The following is a 25,371-nucleotide window of genomic DNA, read 5'->3' as shown; positions in this document are numbered from 1 at the left end:
CATACAACATACATGTTAACATATTGATTGTACATATATTTTAGAGTATTAGTGCAGTTTGTCATGAACACAGTTGGCCATATTTTAAGATTGTCAAGAGGAGGTTCTATTTGTATTCCACCAAAAGTAAAGGTAATTGCATTATTATCCTTGAACAATAAATTTGACATATAATATGCCTCTTAGAAAGTACATGTCTGATTGTCAAATGGTGTACTCGGATATTGACTAGAATACTATCTCCCTTGTATAGGAAAACTCCTGTGTTATACAGTATCTTTAAGCTGTAAAAAGGGGGAGATACAGTTATCTTCCTATAAAATCAGCGAGATCCACCACAGTATAATACAGCTCTATTATGATTGTCTGTGTTCATTGTATTTAGTGCAATATAACATTCTCCAGTATAGGGAGGAAAAAGAAAATATCAATCAATAAAAAGAAGAAGAAAAAAGAAGGAAAGAAATCGGAGAAAAGGAAAAAAAAAAAAAAAAAAAAAAAAGGAAAAAAAAAGCCATAACAAAACAAAACCAAATCTTGCCATACATTGTAATATTGCATAATCTGTCTCATACCTCTCGGGGAGTGTATTGCCTTGTTTATCCCTTTCTTTTTACATACTTTTATTATCCATATAGTGGTCATGTCCACATTAGCCCAAGAGTAACCTATCTTTGATTAGTTGGTGTGGGGCTAGACCAGGAACATCCAACCATGCCTGCCATATCGATAGAAACTTTTGTGGGACTTTTCTATGTTGGTAAGCAGACTTTTCTCTTATTAAGAGCCTATTGACACTATCTATCCATTGCTTCTTGGTGGGCACTCGCGGAGTGATCCACCACTGAGCAATTAATTTTCTTGCCATATACAGCATTCGGATGAGCGCTATGCGGGTGGGTGGTGGTATCGACTCGTCTTCTATCCCTCCTAATATACATGTTACTGGGTTTCTCTCAAGGGGTATCATAAATATTTCTGTTATTGTGTCTAGTACATCTTTCCAGTACCTAAATAGTTTGGGGCACTTCCATATCATATGGAGTAAGTCTCCATGATCACGTTCACATTTTGGGCACATGGGAGAATCTCTAATTCCCCACTTATATAATTGGAGGGGCGTTCTATATGCTCTGTGAAGTAAATAAAGGTGTGAGATTTTCTGAGATGCAGATAGAGAGACCAAGGGGGCGTTTGCCAAGCATGTATCCCAACTGTCTCCGTCTATTGTCCCTATGTCTTCCTCCCAGCGCTGTCTACATGGTAGTCTAGAGGGGTCTTGTATTCGCGTGACAAGGGTGTTATAGCAGTGGGATATCATTCCTTTTTTATTTTCTTCCATGAGAACTTCCTGAACAATCGGATGTTCTGTGTGGTGGATTCTGACAGTTCTGCTCTGGGTTTGTAAAGCATGTCGCAATTGGAGATACTTATAAAAATTGTTATGTGGAATCTCGAATTCTATTTGGATCTGTTGGAATGATTTGAGGGTATTATTTTGGTATAGTTGCGAAACAAATTTAATACCTGCGTCCTCCCAGTTCTTAAAACCTTTTAGTTTTTGTATTTCCTTAAATTGCCTGTTTCTCCAAAGAGGTGTGCAGGACAAAAAACCTGTAACGCCCAGTAGTTTTTTTACAAAAGACCATAGCATGATCAACAATTTAATTGTAGGGGCCTCAGGGTCTAGATGTAAGAACCCCGCTTCCAAATTTGCCAGTGCTGAATAATTATTTTCGTTTTCGTTCCCCACCACAAGCATTCGAATCGGGTCTGTGTGATCTGATAGACCCCATCCTCCCAACTGTTGGAGTTGGGATGCCAGGTAGTACGTTCTAGGGTGAGGGACAGCAAGTCCCCCCTCCTCCTTGCCGTATTGTAATGTGGATAGTTTTATCCTTGCTACCTTTTTCTTCCAAATAAGCTCCCTGAACTGGGTTTCTATCCTATCAAACCATCTCTTAGGTATCCATATTGGGGAGTTGTTAAAGATATATAATAGTTGTGGCGCCCAAACCATTTTAATAAGGTTAACTCTCCCAGCCACTGACAATGGTAATTTACACCAAGCTCTGCTTTTTTCCCGGAATTTAGTCAGGAGGGGCGTCAGGTTCTGATCAATATAGGTGTCCGGGCTCGATGTCACCTGAATCCCTAGGTAGCGAAATGAGCTCACCTGTTGTATCATTTCTGCACCCTGGGGCAGCGGGGTATTCAGGGGGTCAAGCGGCATCAGCACCGACTTGTCCCAATTGATGGAGAAGCCCGATAGTTCCCCAAAATCCTTTATGAGGGACATGACCGTTTGTAGCGTATCTTTTGTGTCTCCTAAGTACAGTAGAGTATCATCTGCGTACATGGATACCACATCTCTATTTCCACCCCTCCGAAAACCCACTATTCTTGAGTCCCCTCTAATTTTGGCCCCCAAAGGCTCTAAGGCCAGGGCAAACAGCAGGGGCGACAGTGGGCACCCCTGCCTAGTGCCCCTAAACAGAGGAAAGGGTTCCGAGAGCTCCCCATTAATGCGGATCCTGGCGGTGGGTGTGGCATACAGAAGCTGTATCCAGCGGATAAAGGTGTCCACCAATCCCATGCTCCGTAGTGTCTTCCACAGATAAGGCCACTCGACACTGTCGAAGGCCTTAGCTGCATCTAGTGAAAAAATTGCCCTGTTGCCTGGGTTGTCCACTGGGAGTTGTAGATTTAGGAATAGCCGCCTTATATTTTGGGCCGTGGATCTCGTGGGTATGAATCCAGATTGGTCTCTGTGTACTAGTTTGTGAATTACCTTGGCTAACCTGTTTGCTAACATACGAGCCAGCAGTTTAATGTCTGACGTGAGCAATGATATGGGCCTATAAGAGCCAGGGGAGTTCGCATCTTTACCTGGTTTTAAGAGGACAATGATGATTGCCTCGTTCATTGAGTTTGGTAGGGACCCTTCCTCTAGTGCCTCATTATAGACTTTTAGTAGTGCAGGGAGCATAGAGTCCGCGTAACGTTTATATATCTCTGACGGGAGACCATCCATGCCTGGTGATTTGTTATTTTTGGTTTGGGATAGGGCAAGGTCTAGTTCTTCTGCCGTTAGAGGGGCATTAAGCATGGTTCTGTCTTCTATCTGGAGACTGGGGAGCTCACAGCCTCTCAGAAAATCTTCTATTGCACTTTCAGTGGGCATCACCTTTGAGGAGTAGAGATTGGTATAATAATCACTAAATACTTTCAGGATATCAGAGGTAGAGGTTTTCAAGGATCCTTGCTCATCTCCAATGGCGGGAATGAGAGAGGATGATTGCTGGGACCTTGCCATTACTGCAAGCATATGTCCAGTTGTCTCTCCCTCCTCAAAGTGTGATTGTTGCAGAAAAAAGCGTTTATTTTCCGCTAACTGCAGTGCTAGTTGGCCCGACATTGTCTGCGCGCTTAACCACGCTCTTTTGGTATCTTCCGTGGGATCATTAGTGTAGGTATTTTCAGTCTCGGTGACCATATTTCGTACCAGCAATTCCCAAGCCTTAGTGTCAGTCTTGATTTGTGAGATTGTTTTAATAAGTTGTCCTCTCAAAAAGGCCTTCGCTGCATCCCAGACCACCCCCAGCTTAGCAGTGCCAATATTATCCTGCATAAACAGCCTGAGTGCTGCATGTATGGGGTCAGGTTCGGCAAACAGCGAAAGCCAGAAGGGATTAAGCTTCCAGACTGGGCGGCTGGTCTTATTTGGCAATGAAATGGCCACCCAGAAGGCAGAATGATCAGAGATATTCCTATCTGCATATCTCGATTCCAACACCAGTTGTAGCATCTTATAGTTTCCCAAACCCAAATCTATTCTAGACAATCCGGCGTGGGAGGCCGAGTAGCAGGAGTATTTTTTGTCCTCAGGATGTTTGCATCTCCACACATCTATCAATCCTATTTCTTCGAGCATTTTAGCAAAAGGAGTTTTGCTTTGTATTTGACCTGTATTAACAATAGGTATAGGCATTTTATCCTTAGTGGCGTTTAAAAAATTATTATAATCTCCCATTGCCAACAGGGGTACTTCTGGGTATTGGGCCATGAAACTTGCCAGATGTTTAATAATCTCGGATGTATATGGTGGGGGAATATAAATACTAGCAAGAATACATTTTAGGTTTGATATTGTGCATAGGAGAAATATATATCTACCGTCCGTATCTATGCGTTTTTGTATACAATTGAATTGAACATCCCTCCTGATCAAAATACTTGTACCTCTAGAATAGGTGGAATGGGTTGCATGAAACTGGGTTACATATAATCGTGGGTTGAGGCTGGGGGTAGGGTCCGCCGAGAAGTGAGTCTCCTGTAGGCAGACCACCCCCGCACCCAACGACTTGAGATGCCTGAGGACCGCTTTTATTGGGATTTTATGTGATAGACCAACACAAAGTGGCACATAATTGTGAAGTGTAATGCCCCGTACACACGGTCAGACTTTGTTCGGACATTCCGACAACAAAATCCTAGGATTTTTTCCGACGGATGTTGGCTCAAACTTGTCTTGCATACACAAGGTCACACAAAGTTGTCGGAAAATCCGATCTTTCTGAACGCGGTGACGTAAAACACGTACGTCGGGACTATAAACGGGGAAGTGGCTAATAGCTTTCATCTCTTTATTTATTCTGAGCATGCGTGGCACTTTGTCCGTCGGATTTGTGTACACACGATCGGAATTTCCGACAACGGATTTTGTTGTCGGAAAATTTTATATCCTGCTCTCAAACTTTGTGTGTCGGAAAATCCAATGGAAAATGTCCGATGGAGCCTACACACGGTCGGAATTTCCACGCTCCGATCTGACATTTTCCATGGGAAAATCCGACCGTGTGTACGGGGCATAAGGAAAATGATAAATGGTTTTCCAAATATTTACAAATTAATATGTGAATAGTGTGGTGTGCATTTGTATTTAGCCCCCCTGAGTCAATACTTTGTAGAACCACCTTTCACTGCAATTACAGCTGCAAGTTTTTTTGGGGATGTCTCTACCAGCTTTGCACACTTAGAGTGAAATTTCTGCCAATTCATCTTTGTAAAATAGCTCAAGCTCTGTCAGATTGGATGGGGAGCGTCTGTGAACAGCAAATTTCAAGTATTGTTACACAGGACTGGACTTTGACTGGGCCATTCTAACACATGAATATGCTTTGCTCTAAACCATTTCATTGTAGCTCTGGCTGTATGTTTAGGGTCCTTGTCCTGTTGGAAGGTGAACCTCCGCCCCAGTCTCAAGTCTTTTTCAGACTCTTAACAGGTTTTCTTCTAAGATTAACAACAAAGCCTGGGATATGCCCAGGAAAAACCCAAGCCTACTTACTGACCAGCTCTCTCACTAAACAGGGATTTAGTCCGCACGCATTTGCAAACGCATGCGTAAGCCACAGAGCCTCGCCACTTCACCCTGGTATCTGTGGTCCTAACGCTAGACTATGAGTGTCCCCACAATGGAGGCGCATGCATTCTGATCGATAGATGAGGGCAGGTGGACTGAAGGGGAGCCCACCCTTTCTTAAAGGTACAGGAGCACACCAAACACCCAGCATGTAGCTCAATGGCTGCAAAGGTGTTGGTGCGTTTCTTCTAAGATTGCCCATCTTCCCATCAACTCTGACCAGCTTTCTTGCCCCTGCTGAAGAAAAGCATCCCCACAGCATGATGCTGCCACCACCATGTTTCACGATGGGGATGGTGTATTCAGCGTGATGTGCAGTGTTAGTTTTCAGTCACACATAGCTTGGGATATTTTTTTTATAACCTAACCCTGCTTTAAACTTCTCCACAACTTTATCCCTGACCTGTCTGGTGTGTTCCTTGGCCTTCAGGATGCTGTTTGTTCACTAGAGTTGACCACAAAACAGTCCATACAGCCTGGCCGGGGGCATGTGTTAGGACTGAACCGTATTGAGGGGGGGATGAATGGGGCCATGTATCGCAAGATCTTAGCCAACAACCTCCTTCCCTCAGTAAGAGCATTGAAGATGGGTCTCCAGCATGACAACGACCCGAAACGCACAGCCAGGGCAACTAAGGAGTGGCTCCATAAGAAGCATCTCAAGGTCCTGGAGTGGCCTAGCCAGTCTCCAGACCTGAACCCATTAGAAAATCTTTGGAGGGAGCTGAAAGTCTGTATTGCCCAGTGACAGCCCCAAAACCTGAAGGATCTGCAGAAGCTCTGTATGAATGAGTGGGCCAAAATCCCTGCTGCAGTGTGTGCAAACCTGGTCAAGAACTACAGGAAATGTATGACATCTGAAATTGCAAACAAAGGTTTCCGTACCAAATATTAAGTTCTGCTTTTCTGATGTATCAAATTATGTCATGCAATAAAAATGCAAATGAATTAAAAATCATAAAATGTGATTTTCTGACTTTTTGTTTTAGATTCCGTCTCTCACAGTTGAAGAGTACCTATGATAAAAATGACAGACCTCTACATGCTTTGTAAGTAGGAAAACCTGCAAAATTGGCAGTGTATTAACCGCTTCAATACCGGGCCAATTCTGACACTTTGCTCCTACATGTAAAAATCATCATTTTTTTGCTAGAAAATTACATAGAACCCCCAAACATTATATATGTTTTTTTAGCAAAGACCCTAGAGAATACAATGGCGGTTGTTGCAACTTTTTATCTCACACAGTATTTGCGCAGGAATTTTTCGAACGCGTTTTTTTTTTGGGAAAAAAACTGTTTTGTGTTTAAAAAAAAAACAAAACAGTAAAGTTAGCCCAATGTTTTTGCATTTTGTGAAAGATGAAGTTACGCCGAGTAAATAGATACCTAACATGTCACGCTTCAAAATTGCACACGCTCGTGGAATGGCGCCAATGTTCGGTATTTAAAAATCCCCATAGGCGACGCTTTAAAATTTTTTACTGGTTACATGTTTTGAGTTACAGAGGAGGTCTAGGGCCAAAATTATTGCTCTCACTGCAACGTTCGCGGCGATACCTCACATGTATGGTTTGAACACCGTTTTCATGTGTGGGCGGGACTTACGTATGCGTTCGCTTCTACATGCGAGCACACGGGGACAGCGGCGCTTTAAAAAAATTTTTTTTTTATTGTTATATATATATAATTTTTTTTTTTTTGACACTTTTTTGAAAAAAAAAAAAATTTGATCACTTTTATTCCTATTACAAGGAATGTAAACATCCCTTGTAATAGCAATATGACATGACAGGTCCTCTTAATAGTGAGATATGGGGTCAATAAGACCCCATATCTCACCACTAGGCTGGGAAGCCTGAAATAAAAAAAATAAAATAAAACGATCGCCGCTTCCAAGCCGAAGCGGCGCCGTTTTTTTTGAATGGAGAAGCCGGGCGTGACGTCATAACATCGCGCCCGGCCTCCTCCGATCATAGAGACTCCGGGGACCATCTGGTCCGCCGGAAATCTCTATGATCTACATCCAGCGCCGGCGGATCTACTCTCCGCCTCACCGATCGTAACGGTGAGTCGGAGCAGGCACCGGAGGGCGGCGGGAGGGGGGGGGGATGTCCCCTCTCGCCTCCCATAGGAACGAAACCGGCAATATCTGAATGATATCTGTAACTACAAGCATCATTCAGATATAAGCGCTCAAAGCCAAGGACGTCATATGACGTCCTTGGTATTGAAGTGGTTAAATACTTTTTCTCCCCACTGTAACTGTTTAAAGACATGGATGAGCGAGTTTGGGGTGGAGGAACTGGACGGACCTGCACAGAGTCCTGACCTCAACCCCATAGAACACCTTTGAGTTGACTTAAAGTGAAGACTGTGAGCCAGGCCTTCTCATCCACATCAGTGCCTGACCTCACAAATGCGCTTCTATAAGAATGGTCAAACTTTTCCATAGACACACTCCTAAACCTTGTGGACAGCCTTCCCAGAAGAGTTGAAGCTGTTATAGCTGCAAAGGGTGGACCAACTCAATATTGAACCCTACTGACTAAGACTGGGGTGCCATTAAAGTTCATGTGCGTGTAAAGGCGGGTGTTCCAATACTTTTGATAATATAGTGTACGCAAACTGTACATTTTATACTTCAGTATGTTTGCCATCATGCCTCAACATATACAATTTTTGTAAGCACAATTTTTTTGGGTTAATCTTTGGCAAAGTTCCTCACTTGGAGATCCTGCTATTAACAGCACTTCCTTGCAAACTGACAATGCTGCTGCTATTTATGAACTGCCGGTGTTCTGACGAGAAGTGTCCTCCTATCAGATAGTGTTCGCCCCGTACTGCACAGGCGCAGCGCCTGCGTAGTACGGAGGAGAAGGAGATGCCGAAAGTGTCCGAAGTTGATCAGCTGACCATTAGCTGTACACGGTGCTTGGGCACTTATTAGTGATGGCTGTGTAAGAGGGCCCCTCGCGGGCTCGCTTCGCTCGCCACACTTTGCTCGCCACGCTTCGGGAACGGCCTCGTTGCGCTCAGCATCTATTTATTCTTACTCTATGTCCACTTGGATAGTAGGGAATGAACCTGGACACAGGGTAAGAATAAAAGCGCAGGCGCCGTGTACAGCTGACGATCAGCTGTTGAACTTCGGAGACTTTCGGCTCTCGTTTGTCCTCTGTACTGCGCCTGCGCAGTACAGGGCGGACACTATCGGATGGGGGACAGTTTTCGACAAGACACCGGCTTATCTTTATCAGCCTGACTTGCGTGTTTTGTGAAGTTGGCCAATAGGCTGCCTCTCTGAATGATCTGTCAGATAGGCAGAAAGACCAACTGAAGGAGAATGTCCAGCAAGCTGAAAACGCTGTTAAACATTGCACGGTAGAATCTTAGTGTTGTCCGCCTACAACAGGAAATGCTGCTATTGGCAGAATCTTCAGGTAAGAAACTTTGCAACATATTTACAAAAAAGGAAAACTGTATAAAGGAGGTTTGATGCCAAACATGCTGAAGAATAGAAATGAAGTTTAATTTATCAGATTTAAATGTAACTACTGTACTTGGGGGAAAGAAAAACAACTATTACATCATTTAGGAATCGTACACCTACATAATTGGCACATTAGTGGGTTTTGTTTTTAATCACTGAATTTATTTACCTAAACTGCAAAACTTTTATCTTTGCGTAGTGGGAGGAAGGAGGTTTGTGTTGTTCGTATCCCCTTGTATTTTCCCAATTCCCATCCTCGATGACATGGCAAAATGGAAGGAGAAATCTCCCACTGTGCCACATACAGTAGTAAAACCTGAAAGAGGTTTGCGCCCTTCTGCACTCTAAAGGCATCCAGTTCAAGGGTTCACAAGGGGGGTATTCCTCCGTGCCCCATGTGAGGGCTGTGCTTCTCAAACCAACAAACATTTCCCAGCACACTTACCAGCTAGCCTGCAAAAAATACTAATTGACCCTGTATAACAATTCATGTTAAAAAAAGAGGATTAGTTTGCACACATTTGCAAATATATGCGTAAGCTGCTGTGCCAATGTCAAGGCTCCTCTGTGTACTATGGTCCTAGCTCTATCATTTTCAGAGTCTCCAAATTGGAGTACATATAGCAGTGGATAGATTAAGGGCAGGTTTGCCTGGAGGGAACCCACCCCTCCTTAAAAGCACAGGAATGCACAGGATGTGAGTTGCCCTTCTATATAGACCTTACTGCAAAGGCTAGTTATAGGGTTGGGGTGGTTGCCTCTTTTTTGTACTGTTGGTTGAATTTGATGCGGGAATGCACTGGATGCCTTCAATTGCCATTGTGCTCTTGCTGGGTGCCCTATGTGTCCTTGTGCCTTTAAGGAGGGGTGGGCTTCATCCAGGCAAGCCTGCCCTTAATTATTACAATTATAGCATTTATACCATAGTACACAGAGGAATCTTGATGTAGGCACTGAGAATTATGCATATATTTGCAAATCTGTGCAAACAAAACCCTGTTTTTAATGTGAATTGTTAGATGGTCAATTTGTATTTTTTGCAGGCTAGATGGTAAGTGTGCTGGAAAAATTGTGTTTGTGTTGTGCGTTGCTCTTCCATGTGCACCTTACTACAAAGGCTAGTTATAGGTTGGGGTGGTTGCCACCTGCACAGGTGTTCCATGCATTCCTGTGCAGATAGTCTTATTCAAGTCAATTGGGAAGCAGCAGCTGCACAGCCTCACACACCCTTACTCGGGGGGCACAGATGCATACGCCCTCATGTGAACAAGTCCAAAGAAAAAAATGTATTTGTTTTGTTTGTGCACCATTGGAAAGATTACCCTCACAGCCTGTCGTGTCATTAAGAGGAGCCGAGGGACAGTGGCGGCAGGGACGCACAGCGATTAAAACCAGACCGATTCAAACACGTTATCCCATTAAAAAGTTACATAGTAGGTAAGGCTGAAAAAAGACTATTGTCCATTCAGTTCAACCTGTGTAGGTGCATGTATCAGTGTCTATGCTGATTTCCCATATCCCTGTATGTTGTGTCCTTTAGGATGTATGTCTAAGAGTCTTTTATAGATATCCATACTCCCTGCATCCACCACCAATTGTGGGAGAGCGTTCCACATCCTTATTACCCTGACAGTGAAGAACCTTGTCCAAGTTTAAGGTTAAACCTCTTCTCCTCAAGTCTCATTGTGTGGCCCCGTGTCCTTTTACACTCCCTAGGGCTGAATAGTTTATTTGCTATGCTGGAATCCCTATTGAGATATTTGTAGATCTCTATTATGTCTCCTCTCGAGCATCTCATCTCCAGCGAGAATAAATTTAGTGTTTTGTAGTTTGTTCCTCATAATTGAGGTCCTCCAGTCCCCTTAGAGGTTTCGTTGCCCTTCTTTGGATTCTCTAGTTCCAGCACATCCATTTGGAGGACTGGTGACCAGAACTGAATGGAAAACTCCAGATAAGATCTGACCAGAGCTTTATAGAGTGGCAGAATTATAATACGGAAGAACAAAAATATATATTGCTACAGAATCTCCCTGTTATTTACCTTTATACTATTTTAACCTTCATCTGTAGATGACAAGCTCCTGTTTTAAAATCATGATTGTATTTACTCACCAACTGTTCTATTAATTTTCAGCTTTGGTTATGGATTTCTAACCATTCCTTCAGGGAATATGTATGTGGCTCTTAGTTTTCTTATGTGCGCTTATTTCCTGAGGTCAAGCTCTAGAACACCACTGGCTTTAGGTCAGGGAATTGGGACAGCTACGTAATGTGTGTGTTTGTGTTTGTTTTTTTTTTTTTTTTTTTTTTTTAAAGGCAGTTTAATGGTCCATGCACTTTGGTTATTTATAAAGCTGTAACTTAAAGCAGAGGTTCACACAAAAATTGAACCTCCGCTTTTCGGAACCCCCCCCCCCCCCCTCCGGTGCCACATTTCAGGGGGGTGCAGATACCTGTCTAATACAGGTATTTGCACCCACTTCCGGGCATAGACTCCCACAGGAGTCTACGCCACTTCCCGTCCCTCCGCGCTGTCTGCCGGGACACACACGAGTCCCAGAGACAGCAGGGACCATTGATTGCGCAGCGCGACTCGTGCATGTGCAGTAGGGAACCGGGAAGTGAAGCCGCAAGGCTTCATTTCCTGATTCCCTTACAGAAGATGGCGGCGGCAGCACTGAGAGCCGAGCGACGGTTCGGACTCAGGTGCCGACATCGCTGGACTCTGAGACAGGTAAGTGTCCTTATTTTAAAAGTCAGCAGCTGCAGTATTTGTAGCTGCTGACATTTAAATAAAAAAAATTTTGCGGGACTCCCTCTTTAACTGTAATAAATGTATATGGTGGACATGTATAAATCCTACTATTTGCATGATTTTTTCATAGTTGCCCAGCTCTAGCATTGAAAACCGATTGATTTCAAGGTAGGAGCAATGCTATAGTGAAATTACAGAGGCATACACATTTCTAAAAGGTGATATTGGCTTGTTGAGCTATATCTACCAATTGTTGTATACCAGCACTCACCAGAGAACAGTACTGGAAATAGAAAAAGCTGAATTTATTGCTGAAATCACATTTATTTAAACTTGTTACAAAAATGTTAATATTTTCTGGAGCTCAGAATACTGTGGTCAGCACTTTTTGAAAAAGAAACCTTGCTAGTGAAAGATTGCAAACTGTAACGCCTTATTTTTTTTAAATCAGATTTTTTATTTTTATATGCAAACAACATTAAAACAATACAAACAAATTATCCAAACAGAATCACGTAAACCAAAATGGACACTACACTGAAGGCGACCACAAAAGACAAACCAAAAACATATATATTTACCCATAGATAGCTGTATTAAGATGGTCACCTACAGCCCAATATCTGATATTGCAGTATACATAGTACAGATTGGTCTTTACCGATGCCAGGGACATAGACTCAAGCCACTTTGACCCGATAGCATCAAACTTATTCATGGTGTTTCTTGAAAAATATGTATGTTTTTCAAATATCATAATCCTATTAAAATCTGAAATCCAGTCAGATGCAGTCCACGGATGGGGAGAGGTTCACTTAAGGGCAATCTGTCTGTGGGCAACAAAGAGTGCATGCCTAATAGTGTTGCCTATAGAAAAAGTATAGGAGTAGAGATATCACAGTAGCCCAATAGGCTCATAAGTGGTGATAGCGTGAGGGGGAAAAAGCAGCCGATCACCGGCAGAAGACAGGGACATCGGTCCCGGTCAGGAAGAGCTGTGGACAACTCATCTGTGCCGCCTATCAGTGCCCACAGTGCCACCTATCAAGTCACTAATCAGTGCCTCATCAACAGTGCTGCCCATCATTGTCACCTACCAGTGCCCATCAGTGTCGACTATCTGTGCCCATCACTACCGCCTTATCTGTGCCTATCAGTCCTGCCTCATCAGCGCATATCAATGAAGGAGAAAAATTACCTGTTTGCAAAATTTTTTAACAAAATATAAAACTTTTTTTTTTTTTTTTTCTAAATTTTCCATCTTTTTGTTATGGCAAAAAATAAAAACCCCAGAGGTGATCAAATACCACCAAAAGAAAGCTCTATTTGTGTGAAAAAAATTATAAAAATGTAATTTGGGTACAGTGTTGTATGACCGCGCAATTTTCATTCAAAGTGCATGAGCGCTGAAAGCTGAAAATTGGTCTGGGCAGGAGGGGGGTTTAAGTGCCCTGTAAGCAAGTGGTTAAACCTCAGTGTGTTTGTTCAATGGACACATGTTATAAGGGAAATATGTAGGATTCCACATCTGGCTTGTCTGGATGGATGAATCTCTGTGCTGTGCTATTGTAGCCACTGGTAGCTGTCAGAATACCCAAACAGCAGATACATCTAATTGGATGCAGCTGCTGTTCAGTTGACAATTTTCTGCCCAACTCCTTTAATTTTTCAGTTGAAGGATGTCAGGCGGTAAGGGGACTACAGGGCCACTCACTATGTGAATTTCATCTGCTTCTTCAGGAATCGCCCAAATTTGAAATCGTGTAAGGCCAGCTTTATGTTGATTCTTTGTCTTTTAATGTTTGCTGAATCACAGGCACACAACAAATAGTGATAAGAAATTCAGACACTTTTCTGGCTCTCCTGCTGCATGCTTGTTCATTTTCCATGACAAGAGGTATTGATGCCAAGGCAGTTGTCATTGCCAGCAAGATGGCACCCGTGAAGCTACCAGGTGGCCTGTCAAAATCATTTGCACCAGGCCAAACCTTTCTTTACCTTTTTAGTTTTTTTTATAGAGTATTGGAAGGGTTAAAGTATAACTAAAAGCATTTTTTTTGATACAGTGGAAAGGGATTGGAATCCATATCTGGTTTTTATGTGCCCCTGTTGGAGAGAGTCACCCCCTCTATTTGCCCTGATGACCGTTATCATGGAATGTGAAAGTAAAAAAATCCCACATTTTGGGTAGTCATCAAGAACAGGCCCCATTGGAAGATTTACCCGCACCTTTTGTTCAGGTGAAAAGTGCTAAATTTTGCATCTTCTTTTTTTCATAACAGTTTCATTGATGTAAAAAAAACAGGAGTAATACAAAATATCAGACTTGCAGAGTCAGTATTCACATATCAATACAAGAGGTTAGATATATAGAAAAGGGAAGACCAACATGGTCTACAAAATCAAGTTGGAGATGGCGATGATTTAACTTCTGCTATTTATTGTCTCGTTGAATGCCATCTCCTCATTGATTTTGTAGACCATGTTGGTCTTCCCTTTTTTGCCTTTAAGTGTTTCTGACAGACTAGAAAAGTAGACATACTCTCAATCACTCAAAGGCAGGGCACAAGCTATTGCGATAGTGTCTAGAAAGAGAAAGGGATGAGAGAGAAGGGTATGGAAAGAAAACGCAGAGGGGTCAGCTGTGAAGACTCGTTCATTCTCCCACCCCCTGCAGTAGGACAACTGGTTGGCCTTCTATGTTTTAGGGGCAAAAGAGTGGACTTCCGATGGTTTAGGTCAAGGGTCTCCAAACTATGCCCCCCCCCAGTTGTTCAGGAACTACAATTCAATTCCCATCATGCCTAGTCATGTCTGTGAATGTCAGTTTTACAATGCCTCATGGGATGTGTAGTTCCGCAACAGCTGGAGGGCTGTAGTTTGGTGACCCCTAGTTTAGGACTGTATGGGTCCAAGGGCATGCCAGTGCCCAGCACCTAGGGTCATATGTCTCAATACACTGAACATTTTGGATTTCTAATCACTTTTTGTGTCAATGAGAATGGTTACCTGGACAAAGAGGGTGAATCTACATAGCGGGACCACAGAGGGCAATAAAAACTTGACAGGTGTTCTTATCCTTCCGTAATAAAAAGTTTTGACTAGACATAAACTTAAAGGCTTCATTTAGATTAGGATTTTAGAGCCCACTTACAACATAATTCTGTACATTGCAATGCACAAAAAAGATCTTGTGCAACTTCCTTTTTCTGGGCAATGCATCTGTTCTGCACGTGTGTGTGTGTGTGTGTGTGTGTGTGTGTATGGCAGCGCACTGTAGTTGTACATTGGGTTGTATTTAACTTTGCACTGTGGCACACCTCAACTTACATCTAAAGTGCATTACTGAGGGTGAGGTAATGTGTTGCAGTGTGAACAAGGCCTTGAGATTGAGGCAGCCTTAGGTTAAGTGTGAGAAGATGTGGGCAATTTGTTTACACATATTTTTGGACCTTGACCCCTACAAGAGCATATATTGGGTTTTTGCTTCTTGTTGCTCAGAAGCGCAGCTTATAGCATGCGTAATAATAGAAAGAGAAAAATAGAGCGCTTATGTTCTCTAACAGTATGATTTACTGATTTAGGCCTTCAGAGAAGTATTGAGCCTGTGTTCTGTACCTGCATTGTTTAATTGGTATTTCTGCAGGAAGTTCCCAACACCCCTATAGGAAAGGCCACTGATTTTTTTTTTTTTTTTCTTATTTTAAACAGCAAACAAGTTTAATGCAGTACAGCGTATGAGCAAGATGAAGTGAATGACATCATGCACTTCATCTCACACGTGTGCAGAGATCTTGCAGGCTAGTTATGGGATCTCCCTGAAGGTACTAGTGACGTTGCCCTCCCAGGGGGCATCTGTGCGTCCAGCACTATGTCATTAGTGCCTTCAGGGGACCCGGGAAGTGGGCATAGAAAAGGTAAGTTAGTTTTTTTAATCAGTGTTAGATACTTTCACATCAGCATGCAGTGATGGATGCCAATGAGAAATTTAGTAAATAGGGAAAGGTCCAATGTGTGTGAATTTCAATTGGCTGAAAAAGAATACACATTTTTGGTAAGTAAAGCACCTTCCCAGCGTGTTATGTATTTAGCGGGTGATCTTCAGTTCTTTAAAGATTTCTAGTTGGATAAAAAAAAAAAGCATGATGGTGTTTGAGATGAACAGCACAGCTTTGACCGCTTAGATAAAGCACACATTGGGAACCTTTATTTATCGTACATCACGGGACACAGAGCAGTCAAAGTAATTACTATGTGGGTTATACACCACCTATAGGTGAATGTACACTGGTACATGCAAGACAGGAAGTCCCCCCTATATAACCCCTCCCACACAGGGAGTACCTCCAGTTTTTTCACCGTTGTCTTAGTTGTTGGTCACGGTTAATGATGTACTAAGAGTAAGCTCCGCTACGAAGATCCTTGACAGGATCATTGGGCTATGCCATCGGATCTGTTCAAAGTGCCAAAGTGAATGGTACCCGATGAAGATCGAGGTTTCATGCCTGTAATGCTCCTCTTTTGAGGGCTGGACCCTGGTATCCAGTGCCTTGGTCACATATACTATACCAAGGGTTGCTCTGGCAGGGTGCTGTACAGGTCCAAAGAAGAGGAACCCCATATACCAAAGGGACCCAGTCCTTTTAGGCCTGTCATGACATGACCCGCTGTGATGGGTGAAGTTTGGGTCTGTCTGGGATTTCCAGCAGTATCCTACGGTGGGAATGGTAAGTTTAGAAGATCCTAAGGAGCCTAGGTTCACTTGTGGACTTCTCTATTTGAGTGGATTATGTCTTGTCTGTTGTCTCCACTAGAGGGTGTGAAAGTGTACACCTCAGAGTTTAACATTACCATGCTTCTCCAGTTTCTGCTCTGTGTCAGCATCATAGCCTGGAACAGCCTGCTCTGCAGCCACCAGAAGAGGTATGGGGTTCCAGGTTTCCCCCTGGAAGAGCCCCCCCCCCCCCCCCCCAAGCCATCCCGATCGAGGGATCGCGTTTATGCGCATATGGAAAATAATCCCTTTTGTAAAAATAAGGAGGGGGAGGCAATCTTATGACGCAGGGGGCATGGCTTAGCAGCCGGCCTGCACGAGGACCGCCGTGCATGGTGCAGGGCTCACTCCCTCATAAGTTTTTTTTTCACGCTGGAAACAATCTGGTGGAAGAGGACACAGGGCATATGTGGGGCACGTAAGCTGTATGAGCAGTGGACACAGGCATTCTTAAGGCAGATCTACTCCGCATCAGGCTGAGCAATTATAATGGCATAATACTCATTGCTGGACTAGAGCTCAGCAGTGGATGCATGGTGTTAATACCTCTGCTTTTGAGCTTAGGACTATGTCTTCCCGAAGTAGGAAGGGGAATTCAGCAGGGAGGAGCGCAAGGGTGCTGTGGTCAGGGTCTGAGTATCCTAGTCAAGCTTCCACAGTACCATCCTCCCCTAAAGGACCTGAAGCGACGGGCCAGTCTGAGCCATCCAGACCCTCAGGTGTTGCAGCTGCTTCCAACTTTTCAGCCTCTGCATACGTCACTAAGGACGATTTGGCTTCTGCATTAGCTGGGTTGGAAATGAAAATAGCTGAGATGATTGCATCTTCTTCACAGACTGGGAGAAAAAGCGACAGGTCCCCCTCTCCTGCCCCTGACCTTCCAGCATTGGAACAGATATGGGCAGGAGATGTTGATTTACCTTTTGGGAGATCAGGAAGAGAGGCATGCTGATTAGGGTTGTCCCGATACCGATAATAGTATCGGTATCGGGACCGATGCAGAGCTTTTGGGCGAGTACTTGTACTCGCCCAAATGCTCCCGATGCTAGATCCGATACCTGGAACCGGAAGTCGGCGGGCGGAGCGGAGATCGGTCTGGTAGCAGTGGAACATGAGGGTAAGCTGGCCGGGGCAAGGTTGCAGTGCGACACTGCATATTTCTTCCACAATGGTGACCGGAGCCGTCGCATTCGGTACAGGAAGTGACATTCCGTGTCTCTGGAGGGTAAACATCGCGACACCCATCTTGGTACACCCTGTACTCGGCTGCCGTAAGCCAGCAGCGAACATCTTGTTATATATATAGTTCAGGCTGAGTGTAACAAGATGTCCGCTGCTGGCTTACTGCAGCCAAGTGCAAGGTGTACCAATATGGGCATTGCAGCATACTTAACTAGATGTTAAATGATATGACTGATGAGAGGCAAGGAAGGATTTTGCAATGCTGTATGCCATACAGCATTGCAAAATCCTTCCTCTCCTTTCATCATTCATGTCATTTATTAAGCAATTGCCAATCAGTGCTACATTTCAGTGCCCATTAGTGCCCGTCAGTGCCATATATCTGTCAGTGCCCATCTGTCCCACCCATCAGTGCCATCTATCAATGCCCATCAGTCAGTGCCATCTATCAGTGCCACCTATGAGTGCCCATTAGTCAAACTGTCACATGACATTAAAAAAAAGTATCGGTATCGGCGAGTACTTGAAAAAAAGTATCGGTACTTGTACTCAGTCTTAAAGTGGTATCGGGAAAACCCTAATGCAGATGTCTCCTCCTCTGAGGACTCAGTCTCAGAAGAGCCTTTTTCAGCCTCACAATCCCAAAGATTTCTGGTTCAGTCCCTTACGGAGTTGGTCCGTTCTGGATATAAATTGCCCCCAGCAGAGGCAGCTGAGGCCTCCTTTTCCTCTCTGGGTTCCCTAAAACCTCCACAGGATCCTCACGCCTTTCCTGTACACCCTTTACTGGAACAGCTAATATATCCAGACTGGGATCACCCAGATACGCATTTTCTTCCTCCTAGAAAGTTTTCTCTTTACCCTATGGAAGAGAAGTTCACTAAAAAGTGGAGTTTGCCAGCAGTAGACGCAGCTACCTCCTCTGTAAATAGGAGTCTGACTTGTCCAGTGGACAATGTCCAGGTGTTTTAAGCGGAGTTCCACTTTTTGGAAATCCCCCCCCCCCCCTCCGGTGTCACATTTGGCACCTTTCGGGGGGGGGGGTGCAGATACCTGAATAATACAGGTATTTACACCCACTTCCGGGCATAGACTCCCGCAGGAGCTACGCCTCCCCCCCCCCCCCCTGCTGTCTGCTGGTAGACACATGGGTCCCAGAGACAGCAGGGACCATTCGGATTGCGCAGTGTGACTTGCACATGCACAGTAGGGAAACGGGAAGTGAAGTTGCAAGGCTTCACTTCCTGATTCCCTTACCGAGGATGGCGGCTGCAGTATCCGAGGACCGAGGGACAGATCGGCTTTGGGTGCCGACATCGCGGGCACCCTAGACAGGTAAGTGTCCTTATTTTAAAAGTCAGCAGCTGCAGTATTTTGTAGCTGCTGACTTTAAAAAAAAAAAATTAAAAATTGGCGGACCTTCGCTTTAAGGATTCAGCCGATAAAAGACTGGAACCTTTATTTAGGGCCTCATTTGCTATAGCAGGTGCAGTTTCACAACCTGCAGTAGCAGCAATAGGTGTTTGTCAAGCCCAAAAGGACGAAGTTAAGCAGGTTTTCAAAGATGTGCTTTCTCGAGGAAAAGAGGCCCGAGATCTAGCTGAGCTGCCAAGGGCCTTATATTTTGCGGTTAATGCTATCAAAGATTCTATTCACCAGGCATCACGCCTTGCTCTCCTATTGGTACATGTGCGTAGAATTCTGTGGCTAAAGCATTGGTAAGCTGAATCGCCATGTAAAAGGCGATTGGCTGGGTTTTCCTTTCATGGGGAACGGTTGTTCAGGGAGGATTTGGATAAGTACATCTAAAAAATTTCAAGTGGTAAGAGTACCCTTCTACCGATCAAAAGAAAGAGTAAGCCTCCTTCATACAAACGGGCTTCCTCACTAATGCCAGGAACATCAGCCTCCAGGCAGTTGCGATGGCCTCCGCCGTCAGGGTCAAAGGGTAGGCCTCAGGGCCAAGTACAAGGCCAGAAAAAGCCCTGGGGGAAGAAGCCTACAAAACAGAATCCCAAGGCCTCCTTGTGAAGGGGCACCCCCGCTCGATCGAGTGAGGAGGAAGACTTCTGTGGTTTTCAGGTGCTTGGCAGGAAAAGATCCTAGACAGATGGGTCATCTCTGTGGTAGCCCTAGGCTACAAACTAGAGTTTCAGAAGTTTCCTCCAACATTCCCAAAGACGCAGGGTAAAGAATGGCTTTATTTCTGGCACTAGACCGGTTGATGTCTCGGGGTGTAATCGTAGAGACCCCATCAGAGGAGCAGGGCATGGGGTTCTATTCAAATCTCTTCACGGTACCAAAACAGAATGGAGGTGTCGAACCTATTCTAGACCTCAAAAATCTGAATCTGTTCCTAAACATCCGCTCCTTTCGCATGGAGTCAATCCGGTCAGTCGTTTCTACCTTGCGGAGAGGAGAATTTCTAGTGTCAATAGACATCAAAGATGCATACCAATATTTCCTGCTCACCAGAAGTTTCTGCGTTTTGCGGTAGAACACTACCACTTTGTTTGTGGCCTTACCCTTCAGGTTGGCCACCGCTCCCCGAGTATTTGCAAAGGTTCTGGCCCCAGTACTAGCAAAACTAAGGGGCCAGGGTATAGCAGTAATGGCATACCTGGACGACCTGTTGCTGGTAGATCAGTCAGTGGCACGGTTAAACCAGGGTGTTGGATTATCAACCTAGAGGAATCATCCTTGCATCCGGTAAGGAGGCTGGAGTATTTAGGTCTGGTTAATAGACACAGCCCAAAGAAGGGTGTTTTTTGCCTCAGACAAAGGTCAACGCTGTAAGAGAGGTGGTCAGGGCAAGAAGGGTCCTTCCATTCGCCTCTGCATGAGGTTGCTAGGGAAGATGGTGGCTTCATTCGAAGAGGTCCCCTATGCCCAGGTTCATTCAAAACTGTTGCAAAACAACATTCTGTCTGTCTTGAACAAAGATACCCAAGCCTTGGATCACCCAATGTGTCTGACCCTGAGGGTGTGCCAGAGTCTCAATTGGTGGTTGATGGCCAAAAATTTGCAGAAGGGGAAATCCTTCATGCCGGTGACTTGGAAGGTAGTAACAACGCATGCCAGCCTCTCGGGCTGGGGTGCAGTCCTGGAAGAAACCACTGTCCAAGGGAAGTGGTCAGAGTCCAAGACGACCTTGCACATCAACATCCTAGAGATTCAGGCGGCACATCTAGCGCTAATAGCCTGGACGTTCAGGTTGCGAGGATGTCCTGCCAGGGTACAATCCGACAATGCCACGGCAGTGGCCTATATCAATCACCAAAGGGGCACCAGAAGCCATGCAGCCCAGAAGGAGGTGAATCATATTCTGGCCTGGGCAGAGGAGCATGTACCTTGCCTATCGGCAGTCTTCATTCCAGGGGTGGAGACTTGGCAAGCGAATTTCTTGAGCCGTCAACAAATATTCCCGGGAGAGTTGTCTCTACACCCCAACATTGTTTTGGCCAAATGCCAAAGATGCGGTACCCCGGACATAGATCTATTGGCTTCCAGGTTCAACAGAAAGTTGGACAACTTTGTGTCAAGGACAAGGGATCCACTCGTATACGGGACAGATGCGTTAGTGACCCAGCGCGATCAGTTTTCACTGATTTATGCATTCCCCCAGTTCAGCTGCTACCGCGGCTTCGCAGAATCAAGGAGGAACAGAAGCCGGTGGTTCTAGTAGCCCCAGCATGGCCCAGAAGATCCTGGTATGCAGAGATCATAAGGATGACAGTAGGGGAGTCCATGGACTCTTCCATATCGTCCAGACCTGCTGTCGCAGGGGACGGTGTTCCATCCTGCCTTACAATCGCTAAATTTAACGGTTTGGCTATTGAGGCCTACATTCTAAAGAATCGGGGGCTTTCAGGTTCTGTGGTAACTACCCTGATTAATGCAAGAAAGCCAGCTTCCAGAACCATTTATTATAGGGTCTGGAATGCCTATATTGGTGTCAAACCAAAAGATGGCATCCTTGGAAGTATGTCAAAAGTAGAATTCTTGCCTTCCTTCAGTTGGGGGTAGAAATGAAGCTGGCCCTGAGTACAATCAAGGGTCAGATTTCAGTCTTGTCAGTGTTTTTTCAAAGGCCGCTTGCTTCCCATTCTTTGGTCCAGGCCTTTATACAAGAGGTAATGCACATGGCTCCGCCAGTTAGGACACCTTTGTGCCCATGAGACTTGAATCTGGTTCTGTCAGTTTTGCAAACACAGCCTTTTGAGCCAGTGCGCGATATTTCCTTGGTTCTTTTGACAAAGAAATTAGTGTTCTTAGTTACAGTAACTTCCGCAAGAAGGGTATCAGATTTGGCAGCTTTTTTTTGTAAAGAGCCATACATAGTTGTGCATAAGGATAAGGTGGTGTTGCGTCCTCACCCAACCTTTCTACCTAAGGTGGTGTCAGGTTTTCATCTGAATCAAGATGTTGCCCTGCCTTCCTTTTTTCCACAACCTCGTTCTGTGGAAGAAAGATTGTTGCACTTTCTCGATGTAGTGAGAACAGTAAAAGCCTATCTGTAGGTGACAGCTCAGATACGGAAAACTAATGTTTTTTGTTTGTGCTTCCAGAGAGCCCCAGGAAAGGGCAGGCAGCGTCAAAATCAACCATTTCAAAATGGATTCATCAGGTTATTGTTCAGGCCTATGGCCTAAAAAGGAAGGTTCCACCTTTTTCAAGTTTAGGCGCATTCTACCAGGGCAGCCAGTGCTTCTTGGGCGGTGCATCACCAGGCTTCTATGACTCAGATTTGCAAGGCTGCAACATTGGTCCTCAGTGCATACGTTCACAAAATTCTATCAGGTGGATGTAAGGTGGCAAGAGGATGCCGCCTTTTGGGCGCAGTACTGCAGGCAGCAGTATAGGTCCTCGCATCTGATGACGGCTTGCTTGATATGTGTCTCCCTCCCCTCAGAGGCATCGCTTTTGGGACATCCCACATAGTAATCACTAGGGATGCTCTGTGTCCCGTGATGTATGATAAATAAAATAGGATTTGTATAACAGCTTACCTGAAAAAACCTTTTCTTGGAGTACATCACGGGATATGTATATGTATGTATGTGTGTAGATAGAGATAGAGAAATATATATATATTTAATCTCTATCTTTGCTACAAAAACTGAGGTACTCCCTGTGTTGGAGGGGTTATATAGGGGGGAACATCCTGTCTTGAGTGTACCAGTGTCCATTCACCTTTAGGTGGCGTATATGCCACATAGTAATTACTATGGTTGCTCTGTGTCCCGTGATGTACTCCAAGAAAAGGATTTTACAGGTAAGCTATCCTATTTTTTTTTTTTTTTTGTATCATTGAAGAAAAGTACTTTTTCCTGGCCCATCAATGCTCAACAATGACATAAGGAAGTCTAGTGGCAGACAGGTCCAGTTTTTGTATTTCAGTTCTTCCTTGTGCACCTGACTATTACGAAGTGATATTATCTGGTCGTCTTAGTTGCAGTTGGTGCCTAACAGAGTTATTTAAATGGCTAATAAAAATAATATTAATTCTGAAGAAAAAAATCACTGATCAGATCTTGTTTTTATTTTCTACTCTGCTACAAAATGGTACAGTTACCTTACTGGCCCTTTTGATTAATTATGAGATTTATTCATTGTGTTCTTTCTTCCAGGAACATGACTATCTCGGGACACAAAGTGAAGTCATCCCAGAGCTCATGATGGAGTGTGAATCAGTGACTGATAAGCTCCAGGTAAGCAACATATGACAACTATCAGCTTTGATTGATAATTGGATATTTATTACCCATAGCTTGGTCATACAGAGTTACATTTTCATTTGAACATTCAAAGAAATTTTTTTTGTCAGAACATTCTTTCTTGCCATCATTAAGGCTTCATTCACACTAGCGCAACTCCAAATTTGCACAGTTTTCATTGACTTTGATCCGACTTTAAACTCTCTGGATCAAGGTAACATCAGAGTAGTGCAGGCACCTTTTCGAAGTCACTGCCACTTGAAGAGAATAATCTGCGACATGCCATATGACTTTGAAGACCCACTATTTGAATGAAATCCCAGACTCATTACAATATGCACAATTGTCCTGAATGAAAACCACATTCGTTTGAGAAATATTCTCATTACTACTGTAGAAAATGACGATATTACCCCACTAATCATTAGAAAATCTAAGGAATGTTCTGAAAATAAAAATGTTCCAACAAAATTCTATTATTGAATGGCCAGCTTAATTTTGTATCGGTTAGGTGTGATACTTTTTGGGCAATGCAGCCTCAATTTCAGATTGTTGTATACAAATATGACGTTTTAATAGCCAGATATTCAATAGTGTACTGTTCGTTCGTTGCACAGGAATATCCTTCACTCCTAACACAGGGCACCTCCTAAGAGATAACCAAAGCTCCGCTATGCAGTGTGTGGTAGAACTCAACTTTGACTTTTCTCTAAAGTTAAAATGTGAAAACTGCAACTCTGCCTGGGACCCCGTCAGATCAGGAATTAGTGGCATTAAGCTGTATATATTCTGCAATTTTAAATGTAGCTACAAGATGTAATTTAAGCCTTAATACTACATGCTAATCATGTGTTATAAAGATTCTCTCCGGCATCCTTATGGGACCTTTGTGCTGAAAATATGCAAATTTCTAAATTTTTGGTCTCTGGTAGACGCATCCTCAACCTTTTTACCGAACTGAACTAAGTAAACAAAACACATTGGTTCAGTTTATTTTCTAGCCAGAATTTACAATCTATTTTTAACTTTAAATCAGATTTTGATGACTTAATCTTTCCTTTTCGTACATGGGTATCCATTTTTATTTAATCATTTAATGACCTTCTTCAATAATTCAGGACCAGCAGGAAAAGGAGACTTTTATCTAATACATTAATGTGGGCTGGGACTTAATTTTCTTGTATTAACGTTGCATAAGGCCTGTTCATTTTGTCATTATGCTGTTATTTTATTTTATATCATAAAATATCATGTTATTAACAGCAAAGTGACAAAATAATATAAAATATTTTATATTATTTTGTCACTTTGCTGTTAATAACATAATTTCACACCTTGTTCTTCATGAAAAAGTCACGTATTTATAACCTTGAGATATCCTATTCATTTCCACCTGGGAATAGGATGTACAGATATGTAAAAATTGTCTTTCTCTAAAGATGTCTTCATCCTTGTGACTTTATAAGTCTAGTTAAGTCACTTGATTAGAGCTGGGTTGGCATTAAATTTCTTGAGCAACATCCACAGCATGTTTGTTTTCAGGAGATAAACAGTACTGAGGATAATTGTGTGGGGCTGGGGCAATTCTGGGCCCTCATCCATGGAGCTCAACAGCATCTCTTCTTTTTAAATTCCTGTTTACAGAGTTGCAGTAGGAGTGGTACTGTTGTAATTTGTCTTTTTCCCTCAGAGTGTCCTAGCAAGTTGGATGCATTGCACTTTGAATTCTAAGCACACTAGGGTTTTCCACATCTTGCCTTTTGGTCACACATAGAGAAAGGTCCCAAACACTGCACACCTAGCAAAGTCATTAGTAAACTGGTGAAAGCAACTTCATCCAAATCAATTCTTGGGGTCTTGTCTTAGGTTGAAGCTGGCTGAGGCTGCTTTCACCTGTTTACTAATGGCTTTGCTAGGTGTGCAGTGTTTGGGACTTTTTTATATGCATATGCGCAGAATGTGAGGAGTTAGACTAACCCCTGCTTAGCCAGCAACCGTTGCAGGAAACACCAGGTGGATTTACAGG

General features: G+C 43.7%; 1 long non-coding RNA gene across 1 annotated transcript in view; it reads left to right on the top strand.

Annotated features, from left to right (window-relative positions):
* Positions 1-25,371, top strand: part of LOC141131451 (uncharacterized) — a 110,529-nt gene that overhangs the window by 5,766 nt on the left and 79,392 nt on the right. The window contains exons 2-3 of the long non-coding RNA XR_012242777.1: positions 6,415-6,474; positions 23,259-23,339. This is a non-coding gene — a long non-coding RNA (uncharacterized lncRNA). The remainder of the gene's footprint in view (positions 1-6,414; positions 6,475-23,258; positions 23,340-25,371) is intronic.

The sequence above is a fragment of the Aquarana catesbeiana genome, linkage group LG03 (assembly GCF_042186555.1).
Source record: "Aquarana catesbeiana isolate 2022-GZ linkage group LG03, ASM4218655v1, whole genome shotgun sequence".
In the NCBI taxonomy this organism is placed as follows: domain Eukaryota; kingdom Metazoa; phylum Chordata; class Amphibia; order Anura; family Ranidae; genus Aquarana; species Aquarana catesbeiana.
Note: the sequence above shows the minus strand (reverse complement) of the source record. Positions and strands in the feature narration are given on the sequence as shown.